At 42.3% G+C, this 15095-nt stretch overlaps 1 protein-coding gene and 1 pseudogene across 4 annotated transcripts in view; one reads left to right on the top strand and one right to left on the bottom strand.

Moving 5' to 3' along the window:
* The window catches only part of YPEL2 (yippee like 2), a 65971-nt gene that overhangs the window by 38855 nt on the left and 12021 nt on the right, over positions 1-15095 (top strand). Inside the window, exon 4 of one of the 4 annotated variants that reach the window (XM_086686812.1) lies at positions 6112-6292. The exons of the other annotated variants lie outside the window; for them this stretch is intronic. The gene's annotated coding sequence lies outside the window, so the exon portion shown is untranslated. The remainder of the gene's footprint in view (positions 1-6111; positions 6293-15095) is intronic. 4 annotated transcript variants of the gene reach the window in all.
* LOC112854173 (glyceraldehyde-3-phosphate dehydrogenase pseudogene) lies at positions 11096-12121 on the bottom strand (annotated as a pseudogene).

The raw sequence follows: 15095 nt of genomic DNA, 5'->3' as shown, positions 1-15095 counted from the left end.
CTGTGTTTCCATGATGCTAATTGAGTCCCTCTCTAGACCTAAGCAAAGAGCTGGCTGCAAAAAAAAAAAAAAAAAAAACCAAAAAAACCCCAACAAGGTTTGCTGTCCTGGCTGGGCTCAGTTCATGGAGCAACTTGAAAGTGCTGGAATTCGCATGGAAACACCCACTCTGTGGTCCAACTGGCTGGTCCTTGTTTAAAAACTAACAAGTTCTGCTTTCAAATTTGCTGCCCAATGCTGTTAAGGATCCCACACCCTCTCCACCCCCATCAATAAGAAAAAATTAGTGGAAAGGGGAGTGGTAAGAATGTCCTATGTTAGATGTGTACACAATAGACAATGCTTACACTCACTTCAAAACAAAGTAGATGCCCAAAAGAGAGGCAGGGACTTCTTGAGATCTGGCTTTCAGGAGTGGTTCTATCCCACTCAGCTATCTTTCCTCACTTATAAAACACTGATAATACTTGAGACAATGCCCTTAGGTGGTATCAAACTATGGAAGACACAAGATATGATTGCAAACATCTAGGGACCTCTGCTGGCTTCTCAAGGAGTTATTACCCTCTCCTAGGAAGGGGATGGGGATATATGTACATGGGTTGTGCTGAGACTGTGCTAAGTGCTTATGTTTCTTCAAATCTTACTTCCTCTCCAAGGAATGCCCCTGCTAAATCTCCCCCCCCCCCAATGATCTCATCTTCTTCAGTTCCATTCATGTTCTCAAAAACTCCTTTAATGTCCATAATGTGTCACAAGGATACACATTGTTTTATACATATTTTGTGTATTTTAGTCCTGTTTTCTAGTTAGCCAGATTATAAGCACCTTCAGGGCAGAGCTAGCTTGCTACATTCTTCTTTGTGCCCAGCCAGGTCTGGGGCACAGCTGCTCATTAAATATTTGTTGATTTATAATTATGGAGGCACAGTATTCCTCATTAGGATCATATCACAAGATTCTAAGCCATACCCTTACTATTGGACATTTAGATTTCCCCCCAGTTTTTATTTTATTTTATTTTTTAATGTTTTTATTTATTTTTGAGAGAGAGACACACAGCACGAGCAGGGAAGAGGCAGAGAGAGAGAGAGATGCAGAATTTGAAGCAGGCTCCAAGCTCCAAGCTGTCAGCACAGAGCCCAGCACAGGGCTCGAACTCACAGACTGTGAGATCATGACCTGAGCCAAAGTCAGATGCTTAACTGACTGAGCTAGCCAGGTGCCCCTAGATTTCCCCCCAGTTTTTAAATCATAGACTACATTCATGCGACACAAAACTGTTTTGCCCAGGAGATGATTTTCCAATGCCTGATATCTTACAATGTGTCTGGGGCTTTGGTTTTGGCCAGGGAAGAAGGTTGAGCACCAGAGTATGTGAAAAGGTTTTAAGTTTCTATGTCTTGAGGATGAGAGTCCTAAAATAGGAATTGTCAGATAAGATAGGCCAGCTGATGAACAGAAAAGACTTTTTATGCAGATAAACAGGAAGTTTAAAAACATGAGAGAAGAGGTCTAACTCTGAGTCAGAAATGCTCATTTAATGTGTGAGGCGTTTACTCTCTTGAGAAAGTGGATTCACACAATGTTCACCCTTGAAAGAGACCTTACTCAACCCCCTCATTTCACAGATGATGCAACTCCCAGTTCAGAGGATCAGGGATCTGCCCAAGGACATCATGCAGTTGGAGGCAGATGATCTAGCCTTGCCTGACAGGGGCATGAGTGTGTAGGATGGTTGTTGTGACCCAGTGTCGTGTTCTGTTTCTAGAAGGAATACCTAGAATCACCAGTGCCCGGCATTAACACTTTGGCCAGCACCCTATCCTCATTTATATGCTCTTGTCTCTTTCGTAAGAGCCCTTTGGCTGTGATTTCTTCAAGCCCACCATGATTGTCTCTTCCTTTGTAACTATTTCTTATAACTCTACTCCTAAACCTAGTCCGTGTGTGTGTGTGTGTGTGTGTGTGTGTGTGTGTACATAGGGATTAAATGTAGATGCATGCTACTGTGCTCACTGGAGGAAAGCCTGACGTTGGACAGAGTTCCTGCCACAGTGGGAAGAACACGTTAGTCAGTCTACTTTATAGTGTATGCAACCTGAAGTCCAATTGTTTAAAGCCTTGCGCTATGATTAGCATTTCCAGGAGAGCAAAGTGTTGAAGGTATTTAAAGAACAACTAGGATGGAATGAAAAATGAGGTTTAGAAGATAGTGGAAAACTTGGTGAGGGTTAAAACCATACTACATACAGAAATTTGAAGGAACTGGTAGAAGGAAGCGTACTGCCATTTATAGAAAGCCTGTTCTGTGCCAGGTGTTTCACTGTCTGTGAGGTGGGTATTGTTCTGCCATTTGGCAGATGAGGAACTTGAGACCAGAGAGGTGAACATATCCAAGAGCACATAGTAAAGAAAGTGCCAGAACTGGGAATTGAATCTAGTTCATACAACTATATAATTCTTCCATTATACCAGGCTACTAAGCTGGGAGAAGTTCAGCCCATACAAAGAAACCTTGATGCAAGCAAGATTATAGCTTTAAAGATATCACTCCAAGTGTTATTTGGCACCAGAAGATATAAAGATGGAGCATTCTGGGAACTCTCAGGAGATAAGAGTTCAACTCATACAAGGAATTAGGGACAGGCAGAGTGACTGGCAGTAGAATGGGCTTCCTGGGGAGGTAAAGAGTTTCCTATCCCTGGACGAGGTTTGATAGAAACGTGGGTGACAGCCATGCATCAGATGAGTGGCTGACCTTTGGAGATCCTTCATATCCCAATGGTCTATGAAATTAAAACTGGATACGGTCATGTGTATATTTTGTTTTGTTTTGAGATCTTTTGCTATACCAAAACTGCAATCCACTGCAGGAGATTCCTATAGAATGCTATTAGTTAAGTCTTTCTTTCTCTTTCTTTTTTTAGCGAACTCCCCAAGCATTTTTCTGGGTTCTCTGCTCTTTCCTTGTTGTGAAGTCCAGGTGCCAAAGAAAGGATTTTAATGGGCCTCTTTGCTTTTAATTATTTGTTCTCACAGCTTATGAAATGAGAATCATTCACTCAGTAGTGAGTGCAGAAGGCTGTTTTCATGTTGGGTTGCAAAGAACATTCCTTTGGTGGTCTTCAGTCAGCCTTAAGCATTGTAGGTTTACACATTTAATTTTACCTATGTACTGAAGAATGGCCAAGTTGTGGTGAAGCAGTTCATCTAGCACAACTCACAGGAAGCTAATTGGTAGACCAGAATTCTGATTTGTTAATTTACAGTGGAACAGATAATCCTGAAAGCTCAGACTATGTGTTATCTTCCTTGAAGGTAAACCCACTTGAGCGAGAGAATTAGATTTAGGCAGTTGCTAAGGAAATATGGAATCAGAGCAGAGGAAGTTGAATAGCCTAAGAGATTTTCATCAATTTTGACAACTTGATCCATCCTTCTTCATCAAAGAGACAGATTTTCCAGGTGAACACACTCTAGAAAAATCTTGGGACTTGGAATCAAAAGCTGTAGATTTATGTTCTGACCTTGACTTACAAGCTATGTGAAACTGGGAAAGTCACTTGAACAGCCCTGGGTTTCAGTTTCCTCTGCTATTTTACAGATTGAATTAGTTAATGTGTGTGAAAGTGCTTTGTGCATTCTGATGTCAGTATTAGTCTAATTCTGTTAGGCCCCTTTCTTTTAGTGAGTCACCTGGACAACACCCTTGTTATCCCATCTTCATTCTCCCTTAGACTTTGGAACCAGACTCCCTGGTCTCTGTCATCTATTTGTTGTTTGACCATGGACTTAATTTTCTCATCTGTAAAATGGGGACAACAATTGTACCTACTTCATCAGATCAGTCGCAGATTAAGTTACTTGGTTTATGTAAAACAATTTGAATCTTGCCTGGCATGTGGTAAGCACTATATACATAGTAAGCACTGTATACAACTGTACTGTTATTATTTCACAATTTCCAATTGCATGAGCCTGCTTAATTTCTTCTATAAACTCTCCAATTTCACTACAGTGATTGCTTGTTAGAAAAGGTTTTTAGAGCACCCCCACCATAGTGTGTGGCTTCAGTTTCTGAAGCCTTTTCTGGTCTTTTTGCCTGGATTGGTTGCAGGGGAAGACTTACCTTGAGAGTCTGAGGTTTTACCCACTGACATCAGCTATCTTTTGTAGTGTGAGGACATTTCATTTTCTGGTGTCTAGTTGGCTTTGGAAACAGAAGTGTAGATTGAAACATAAATCCAAAAATTGGTATTTGTCCTTCCTAGGTATATTAACTTGCATTATCATCTTCTTCTTCTTTTTTAATGTTTATTTATTTTTGAGAGATGGAGACACACAGAATCCAAAGCAGGCTTCAGGCTCCGAGCTGTCAGCACAGAGCCCAACGCGGGGCTCAAACTGACAAACCACGAGATCATGACCTGAGCCAAAGTCGGATGCTCAACCGATTGAGCCACCCAGGCACCCCCAACTTGCATTATCTTCTTAATTTTAGCAGCTCATAGTGAATTATTTTCAGAGACCTGATGGTTTTGAGAGAAATTTAAGTTCCATTATTTCAACCCCCTTAAAAGTTTTAGTTTTATATTTGAAGTGAACTGCAGAGTCCCCAGTATTAATGACTGCCTGCTATTACATTCTGATTCCGCTACCTCTACTCTCTTAACTCAGAGGCCAGTCTCCCCAAACAGACCTAGTGAGGGTGACATGTCCAGCTTTCTTCTGTAGAGAATGGAGTTTGGCTGATTATGGGAATCCCCTGCTCTTTGTCTTTCTGAAGAACGCATGTTTTCTGTGACTTCTCTATGGAGAGCAAGGAGCCAATGCAGGATGTTGAGAGCTGGCGGCATCTGTCTTCCCACTGGCTGCATGTTTATATTGGCATCTACTGTCCTAACCCTTTGCCACAAACTAGGGAGTCTTATCTGCTCTTGGTTCAACAATGAACAGCCCCTCGGCCCCAAACCACATCTGAGGCCCTTAGAACAACTTGGAGAGGTGTGGGAGAGGAGCTGTGGGGGTCTGTGGCTGTAGGGGGTTTGGTAGAGAGTCTGGGGAAGCACTGGTGAGACAGCCCAGCTCTTCCAGACTGGTCCAGCAAATCCTGTTTTACATCCAGAAGGCCCGTGGTGGTGTGAAAGGAAACAAACATTTATTAAATGCTGTTTCACGAGCTAGACACTGTGCTTTATGTACAGGCATTCATTTAATACAACATCCTTTTGGAATAGGGCGTTGTGTTTCTCCCTTTTGTAGATGGGGCCCTGAGGCTCAGAATGACTTGCTCAAGGTTACACAGCTTGCTCCCAAGCCTGCATCCTTTCCACTGAACATCAGGCAGACATGACACCATGAGGGAGCTGACTTTGCAGGCTCTTTATGCCATCCCTAAAAGCAGTCTGTTTCATATAGGCCAACAGGAAGGTGAATGTAAATGGTCTGATCATTAAATGACTTAGATCCCAGAATATCCCCTGTTAAGCAATAAAACATGGAGCCCAGACTGCTCAGCACCTTTTGTGTCTGCCGTTCGTTGCTTGCATCATTTGCATCATGTATGCTCCCATGCCCTTGGAATTTTATGACTCCACACAGCAGATATTTCCTCCTTTAGAGCCAGTCCTTTCCCAACCCCTCCCTCCATCTGTTTAGGGAATGTGAGAGTGAACGGAGACCTACAAAACTCAGAGCCAGGGGAGGAGGCCTGTAGGAGGCCATGCTTCTGCCCCTAGTCAGCGCACATGACTTTCTACCCCATGTCAACGTTTCTAGACAGACATGTGAAAGCTTTTGGTAAACGATAAACACATATAAATGGCTTTGTTCTTTCCTCATCTTTCCTAGTGACCTGTGTCCTAGTGTTGAAATCATACAGAGTCAGGAAATTCTTCCCTTATAATTAACCCAAGTCTCTCTTATTTCCATCTGCGTCCATTTCCTTGTCTGTTTCTTTCAGAGAAAATGGAAGAAATCCCCTTTAATCTTCTTCCCTCTTAGCTAAACTCTCCTAATCTCTTTAAGTTGCACTTGGGTTCTAATTCTGGAAGTTTTCATCATTTTCATTATTCTTTATTATGTGCTTTCTCCATGTGCTTCCTCAAGAGTGAAATCCAAACAGGACCCAGTATTATTCGCCATGGGTTTCAGCTCTTTGGAATGGAGCCTATGGCTTACCCTGACCCTAAATGGTAAGCTCCACTGGGCTTGATGATGGATGGAAAAAGAATGAAAGAGGAGAAAAGACTGACCTGGCCTTCCCCAGCAGAGTGTCAGACCTGCTGAGGTGGGATGTTTAACCAACACCCAAGGGCAGGGGGTTTGCTAACCCTCCTTTGTATCTCTACCTAATACTTCTGCTACCTTCTTGCTGAGATAGTATATAGTGTGGTATATAGTGCCTTCAGCAAATACGTGGAGACAGAGGGTAGATTTGTGGTTGTCAGGGTTGGGGCAGGGGACATGGAAGTTGACTGGTACAATATGAGATTTCTTTTTGGAGTGTGGAAATGTTCTGGAATTAGATAGTGGTGACGATTGCACAACCTTATGAATATATCAAGAGCCACTGAATCATATAAAAAGGATGACTTTTATGGTAATGTGAATTATATTTCAGTTAAAATGAACTCAACTTTATGTTTGTACTAATAAGTTCTTTTATAGCTATATAATAAAAAGAAATTGTAACAGCAACAACAAAATATATATAAAGCCTTGAAGTTTATGGAGAATTTTTCATACACGGTATCATTTATTTCTCATAGAAAGCTGGTGTAAGTATGAATATGATTTTATTGTGCCCATTTTACAGATTAGGAAATCCGGTCTCAGAGTAGTCAATTGGCTTGCTCAAGTTAGTGACTGTAGCTGGTACATGGCAAAGCCAGGGTTCAAACTCTAGCACTCTACTTCTTTGAAGCCCATGTAATTCGCACTGCCTGTGGATGGTAGGATGGAGAAGCAAGCGCTAAGTGCTTTAAAGAATTCACAGAACATGACTGGAAAAGATCATGGGGAGCTTGCTTCAGTCTTATCCCTCCATTTTTATGGAGACATTGAGTTGCAAAGAGTGGAACATTTGCCTTTTGTCATAATAGAGAAAGGGGGAGATCATAATTACCAAAGAAAAGGATTTTCTAAACCCAAGTAGATTAGAATCGGCCTTTTCATCTCTCTTTTCTAGGCTTCTGAACAGGCCAAAGAGGAAAGATAGAGAACTGAACTTCCTTTTACTCTGGACTTCATTTACCTTGTTTTACTTATTATCCTCAGAACCCTTATGAAATAGGCATTGTTTCCATCCACTGATGTAAAAGATGTGGAAGTTGAGAGAGGCTGAATAATTCTCCCAAGGTCAAGTAGCTGATAAGTTGTAGTTGTAAAACCAAGATTTGATCCTGATTTTCTGATGCCAGGACTAGATCCTCTTACGAATGCCCGTTTGCTCCCCACTCCCAGATATTGCAGTTGGGTGGACATCTGTGTCCTTCATCTCCTGAGACAACACATGCTCCGTTGAAAACGGTTGGCCTTCCCCGTGAGAGAAGAGGGCCTATGTTGGAGAGGCTCTGCTTCATGCTAGGAGGACTTCATGCTTGAGTCTGCTCAAGCATGAGGACTTGCGCCTGTACCAAGGGGAAGGAACCCACATGTTTGCTCTTTTGCCATTCCTGCTCCCCCTCCAAAAGTATTCATTTTCAATGGTCCTCCTACTTTTGGAAGGAATTGCTGCCTTCCAGACTTTCAAAGGGGCCAGAAATCAGTGGTTATGGATACTAAACAGGAAACTCAAAGCGCTTTCCGTTCCTTTGAGCTGGCTGGAAGGGTTGGGCCTAGAACTATTACTTTCCTTTAAAGGACAGAAGAAAAGCGTTGTGTAATTTAAACACACACACACACACCACCGCCACCACCACCAACAACAACAACAGAAAACCTTTCCTGGAGTCCTGAACACCAGCCTTGGTTGATACACAACATGGAAAAGAGCTGTCTTGTTGCCTAGCAGTAATGACAGCAAACAAATGTGTCTGACAGTCTGTTTGGGATCTCCTGGGCTGAAACTCTGTTTGCTTCATTCTAATTGCTTCCTTAACTTCCTTTCAGTCTCCCCACCTTTGGTACCACCCCCCCTCAAGGGAGTGCCAGGCTGTGCCTGGTTATGCCAGGCTGGGCTGGGCCCCACAGGATACAGTGACCCAGCCGGGGCTATTCTTGTCTCTGTCTATTTGCAAGATGCCTGTTGTTCTCAATGGCTGTTTTTCCCATCATAAATGTTGACTTGGCAGAGGCCCAGAGTGGAAGCCATGGTAGAAGAGCTTCCCAAGTCTTGCCCCAGGAAATGCAGCTGGTTCTGAGTACCAGGCTGAGGAAACAGGTTCACAGTTATTCAGGGGGTACCTGAGTAGATATTGCCTCCAAGACAGCTCATTGCAGAGTGTGGGCCTCTGCAAGCTGACTTTCATAGAACAGGCCTGGAAGAACCAGAGTGGCCCTGAGAGGCACCTCTGGGCCTGGCTGTCATTCTTTTCTATGCCCTGTGTCCTCTCCCACCCCTACTCTCTAGGAATTCTAAGCTATGCCAGGCTAGAGGAAATTACTCGTAGGTCCTGCCCTGAAGTAGACAGAAACCCCCGGAGCAGTGGTCTCCAAACTTTAAAAAAAGTTTTTTTTAATGTTTATTTATTTTTGAGAGAGAGAGAGAGAGGGAGAGAGAGAGAAAGGGAGAGAGAGAGAGACAGAGACAGAGACAGAGACAGGATGTAAGCAGGGGAGGGGCAGAAAGCAAGGAGACAGAATTCAAAGCAGGCTCCAGACTCCGAGCTGTCAGCATAGAGCCCGACGCGGGGGGGCTCGAACCCACAAACAGTGAGATCATGACCTGACCCAAAGTCAGACGCTTAACCGACTGAGCCACCCAGGCACCCCCAAAACTTTAAAAATCACATACCACTATTAGTAAGATGTTTGAGTATATACTCCTAATATATGGATATTTAGCTTATAAGTGGTATCATGTACTTCTATGTAATATATACATTAGAAACATATATTCAAAGACATGTTAAATAATTAATATAATTTAAAAGGAAGAAAAAACAATTACAAATATGTTTTCAAATCTTATTTATTGAAGGTATGATTTAACATGCTCTTTTTTTTTTAAAAAAATTACCGTTAATCACTTTCTGATACAGTTAATTCTAAGGTATGTCTTAATGAGAGTATATTTCAGTGCTTCAGTTAAACAATTTCCCTTGTCAAAAAGTCCCTTACAAAGAAAGGTAGATTCAAATGCAACATTAGCATGTCTGTGCTTATGCAAATCATGATTCCTGCAATCCAACCCATTTTATCCAATCACACAAAGGTTTTTGCTGAACTTCGTGCTTGCTCTTGCAAACTTGCAGAAAAGTATTCTTTAACAAGGCTTCAAACCCCTCTGAGACTCTTTGTTTGGAATACTTTTAAGTAGAGTATTAGGAAATTGTTTATAATTCCTAATTGTACAAATATAGAAACACAGTGTAGGGGCGCCTGGGTGGCTCAGTTGGTTAAGCGTCCGACTTTGGCTCAGGTCATGATCTCACAGTTCATGGGTTTGAGCCCCGCGTCGGGCTCTGTGCTGACAGCTTGGAGCCTGGAGCCTGTTTCAGTTTCTGTGTCTCCCTCTCTGTCTCTGCCCCTCCCCTGTTCATGCTCTGTCTCTGTCTCAAAAATAAATAAACACTAAAAAAGAAACAGTGTACAATGGGAGATTTCAGAGATGACTTACTTTTATTGGCTTAAATTTTTTTTTTTTTAATTTTGCAAAGTAAAGTTCACTCTTTGGTATACAGTCTTATGACTTTTGACAAATATATGGTCTTGTAACCCCCATAATGAAGATCACAATTCCATCTCCCATGTTACTCCTTATAGTGAAACTCTCCCTTTACCCATAACCTTTGGCAACCACTGATCTTAGTCTGATACATTTCAAATTCATCCATGTTGTTATGTATATCAACAGGTTGTCCCCTTTTATTACAGACTACTATTAAATGGGAGGTATCAGTTTATCCATTCACCAACTGAGAGACATTTAGGTTGTTTCCAGTTTGGGACAATTATGAATAAAGCTGCTCTGAAAAATTCTCCTCCAGGTTTTTACATGAATATAGATTTTCAATTAACCTGGGTAAATGAAACCACAAAATTCTTGTCCACAGTGGCTATGCTGTTTTGCAATGGATAAAAGAATTCCAGTTGCTACACATTCTTTTTTTTTTTTTTTTTGATGTTTATTTATTTTTGAAGGAGAGAGAGACAGAGCGTGAGCAGGTGAGAGGCAGAAAGAGAGGGAAACACAGAATCTGAAGCAGGTTCCAGGCTCTGAGCTGTCAGCACAGACACAGGGCTTGAACCCACCCACAAAAGTAAGATCATGACCTGAGCTGAAGTCAGCCTCTTAACCAACTGAGCCACCCAGGCGCCCCTACACATTTTTGACAGCACTTGTTTTTGTCAGCTTAAAAAGTTTTAACCATTCTAATAGGTGTGTAGTGATTTCTCATTGTATTTTTAATTTGCACTTTCCCCAGTGACTAATGATGCTAAGCATCTTTTCATGTGACTGTTTACCATCTGTTTATTTTGGGGGAATTCTGCTCAGATCTTATGCTCATTTTATATTTTATTTAAAAAATTAAAAAAAATTTTTTTAATGTTTATTTTTGGGAGACAGAGTGGGGGAGGGGCAGAAACAGATGGAGACACGGAATCTGAAGCAGCCTCCAAGCTCTGAGCTGTCAACACAGAGCCTGACGTGGGGCTTGAACCCACGAAGCGTGGGATCATAACCTGGGCCGAAGTCGGACGCTCAACCAACTGAGCCACCCATGCGCCCCTTATTTAAAATTTTTAAAACGTTTAAAACTGGGTACAGTATACTTTATTGATGATACACGATAAAGTAGGGCTCTCCAAGTCCCTCCCCTTTTTCAGAGGGTCTGGGATGGAAACTGGAAGTCAGGAGATTCTCAAGTGTGTTGGGGGATGAGCTGGGGCAGGACTCCTCAGCAGCTGAGGGCCTCTTTCTACTTCTTCCTCTTGCTGGGGCTGGTGGTCCAGTGGGCTCTTACTCCTTGGAGGCCTTGTGGACCATAAGGCTCACCATCTGGTGGCTATAGCCAAATTCATTGTCATACCAGGAAATGAGATTGACACAGTGGTCATTAAGGGAAATGCCAGCCCCAGCATCAAAGATGGAAGGGTGGGTGTCACTGTTAAAGTTTCAGGAGACAACCTGTTCCTCACTGTGACCCAGAATACCCTTGAGGGAGCCCTCTGATGCCTGCTTTACCACCTTCTTGATGTCATCATATTTGGCAGCTTTCTCCAGGCAGCAGGTCAGATCCATTATTGACATGTTGTAAGTGGGGATAGGAAGTCCATGCCAGTGAGCTTCTCGTTTAGCATAAGGATGACCTTGCCTACAGCCTTGGCAGTACCACTGGAAGCAAAGATGATGTTCTGGGCAACCTTTTGGCCATCATGCCACTGCTTCCCAGAGGGGCTGTCCATAGTTTTCTGGTTGGAAGTGATGGCATGGACTGGTCATGAGTCCCTCCACAATGCCAAAGTTGTCATGGATGACCTTGGCCAGAGGGGCCAAGCCTTTGGTGGTGCAGGGGGCATTGCTGACAAGGTTGAGGGAGTTGTCATACTTCTCATGGTTCATATCGATCAGACATGGGGCATTAGCAGAAGGGGCAGAGATGATGACCCTCTTGGCCCCAGCCTTCTTCATGGTGGTGAAGACCCCAGTGGACTCCACAACATACTCAGCATCAGCATCACCATATTTGATACTGGCTGGGTCTTGCTCCTGGAAGATGGAGATGGGCTTTCCATTCATGACAAGTTTCCTATTCTCAGCTTTGACTGTGCCAGGGAATTTGCCATGGGTGGAATCATACTAGAACATGTAGACCATGTAGTCAAGATCAATGAAAGGGGCATTGATGGTGACAGTATCCACTTTGCCAGAGGTAAAAGCAGCCCTGGTGACCAGGCACCCAATATGGCCAAATCTATGTATTCCAGCCTTCACCATCCTGTCTCGAATGTTGCTGGCACTGTACCAGAAGATGCCAATGTCTGTCGAATGGGGAGAAGCAGAGAGTTTCTTTTGCTCATTAAAAAAACAAAAAAAAAAAAAATTAACATTCATTTTTGAGAGACAGAGAGAGAGAGAGAGAAACAGAGCATGAGCGGGGGAGGGGCAGAGAGTGAGGGAGACACAGGATCTGAAGCAAGCTCTAGTCTCTGAGCTGTCAGCACAGAGCCCGACAAAGAGCTTGAACTCACTAACTGTGAGATCATGACCTGAGTCCAAGTTGGACACTTAACCAAGTGAGCCAGCCATGTCTCTTTTGCTCATTTTAAAAATTGGGTTTTTTTCTTTCTTATTGTTGAGTTTTAAGAGTTCTTCATATATTTCAGATACAAACGCTTTGTCATATATGTGATTTCCGGATATTTTCTCCCAGTCTATGGCTTAACTTTTCCTCTTTAACTATTTTTCAGAGTAAAAGTTTAAAAATTTTGATGAAGTTCGTTTAGCAGTCTTTTTCTTTTATAAATTGTTTCTGGGGTAGCATCTTTTCTAACACAAAGATTTCCACCTGCATTTTCTTCTCAATATCATTCGTTTTGAATCAATTTTTGTATAGTCATATCAATTTTCAACTACAAAGAGCATATTATTATTTTTTTTTTTAATTTTTTTTCAACGTTTATTTTTATTTTTGGGAGAGAGAGAGACAGAGCATGAACGGGGGAGGGGCAGAGAGAGAGGGAGACACAGAATCGGAAACAGGCTCCAGGCTCTGAGCCATCAGCCCAGAGCCCGACGCGGGGCTCGAACTCACGGACCGCGAGATCGTGACCTGGCTGAAGTCGGACGCTTAACCGACTGCGCCACCCAGGCGCCCCTACAAAGAGCATATTAAATGAAAACATTGCCAAATACCAGTTCTCTCCATAGCACAAATTCCCTTTGAAAACAAGTTACATTCCCATTCCCTGTTAAAATGTCACCTTTACTTTGAAGGGGCAGATTTAGCGAATATATTCTTTGGAAAATATTGCAGAGTACCGTACTACTGGCAGCTACTTTTTACTGCAAAGCCCAGCTTGGAATGCTCATCTTTTTGCAAAAGAAAAACGCATAACTTATCTTTACATTTTTAAGTACTTTGATATAAGCGTGAACCTCTTTGTGGTGCTCTATCCTATTACAAAAAAAACTGCAAGGATCCTACTGTTCAAATATCCTGTTTTTACAAGCTAAGTCTCACTATTGTCATCCTATTGCACAGAAACAACAGTATTCACAATATGCTAAAAGCACAGGCTGAAGGGTACCATTGTCAGTGCCACACACACATTCAATGAGAGCCCCACACCTCCTTGTAGATTTCTGTACACAGATGGCACATACTAGCCCAGGGAAGATCCCAGTGGCAATCTCTATGGCTGTTTGTTGAAACTCTGGTTTTGTTTGTTTGTTTGTTTGTTTGTTTGTTTTTAGAGATAAAAATAGTTTAAAAATTTAGTGTTTTTTCCTTACCCTGATTGTCTTGTATATGTTCTGGGAATACTACTACCCTGGAAAGTCTTACAATGCTGCCTCTCTCCCTGCATTCCTGCCTATGCCTAGACATAGTAGATAATCTATATTTCTTTGATAAACAAATTTGATAAATTTGATAAACAGATTTCTTTGATAAACAAATCCATCTGCCTGGTTACAGATGGTGGAGCTGTGTTGCTTTGTGTTGTCATTTTCCTGTCTGCTTTCTTCTAGCATTTGTTTTCCCATAGCCCCATTTTTCTAAGCACTGAACTTGAAGTTCATAACAAATGTTTCTTAGAGGATGATTCTCCTGATTATCCATAACTTAGAACCATGGAATCATACGAAGTATAATTTTGGAGCTGGGAGGGGACTTGGAGGTGGACTAGTCTAAATCCTTTATCAAAAACCAAATATAAAGGAATTTTATAAATCCATAGAATGGAATAACTCAGCAATAAAAAGGGAAGCATCTTTTGATAAAATGCAACAACATGGATGAATCTTAAAAGAATTACGCTGCATGAGAGAAGCCAGACCAAAAAACCCTACATAGGGTGTGATTTTCATTTATAAGAAAACAGAAAATACGAACTGTAGTGACAGCAGCAGCTGCCTGTGGATGAGTGGGGAAAGGGACAAGGAGGGGAGGAAAAGGCTATCTACGATGAAGACGGACAAGAGGAAACTTTTGGGTCCATAATCTTGATTGTGGTGATGTTTTCACAGGTACATACAGATAGTACACATTAAATATGTACAGTTTAGGGGTGCCTGGGTGGCTCAGTAGGTTGAGTCCTATTTTGACTCAGATCATGATCTCATGATTCATGAGTTCGAGTTCCACATTGGGCTCTGTGCTGTCAGCCGAGAGAGAGCCTGGAGCCTGCTTCAGATTCTGTGTCTCCCTCTCTCTCTGTCCTTCCTTGCTCATGCTCTGTCTCTCTCTCTCAAAAATAAATAAATATTTAAAAAAATATGCACACTTTATTATGTCAGTTGTACATCAATAAAACTGTTTAGAGAAAAAAAGGCAAATAGAGGCAATTTAGCTGTGGGATAAATAATAAAACCTACAGTATGTCAGATCATGTGCTGTGTGGTAAGGGTTCAGAGAGACAGTGAAGACATGGCCTGTACCTTCAGGCAGCTCACGATCTAGTGAAGGAGTTAGAAAATAAGCGGATAAATTAGATCCAGTATGTGAAGGACTAAGAAAGAGGAACAGACAAGGAACAAGAGGTGTCCAGTACATGGGTGCCAACACGTGCCTCTTCTGGGGGGAGGGGTTGGGGAAAGCCTTACGAAAGAGAGGAAGCTGAGCCCAGGCCTAGCATAGGTCAGGTGGAAGAGCCTCCCCATCTGAAGGAATATCGTGGGCAAAGTTGTTGAAACGCAAAATTCCAGGAATTGCACGTGGTTCGGCCTGACTAGAGCAAAGGACACTCCAGCAAGAGAAGAGACC

This window comes from Puma concolor, chromosome E1 (assembly GCF_028749965.1).
Source record: "Puma concolor isolate L17-30 chromosome E1, mPumCon1.1.hap2, whole genome shotgun sequence".
In the NCBI taxonomy this organism is placed as follows: domain Eukaryota; kingdom Metazoa; phylum Chordata; class Mammalia; order Carnivora; family Felidae; genus Puma; species Puma concolor.
The sequence above is the reverse complement of the archived record's forward strand: the minus strand, read 5'-3'. Positions and strand labels throughout refer to the sequence as shown.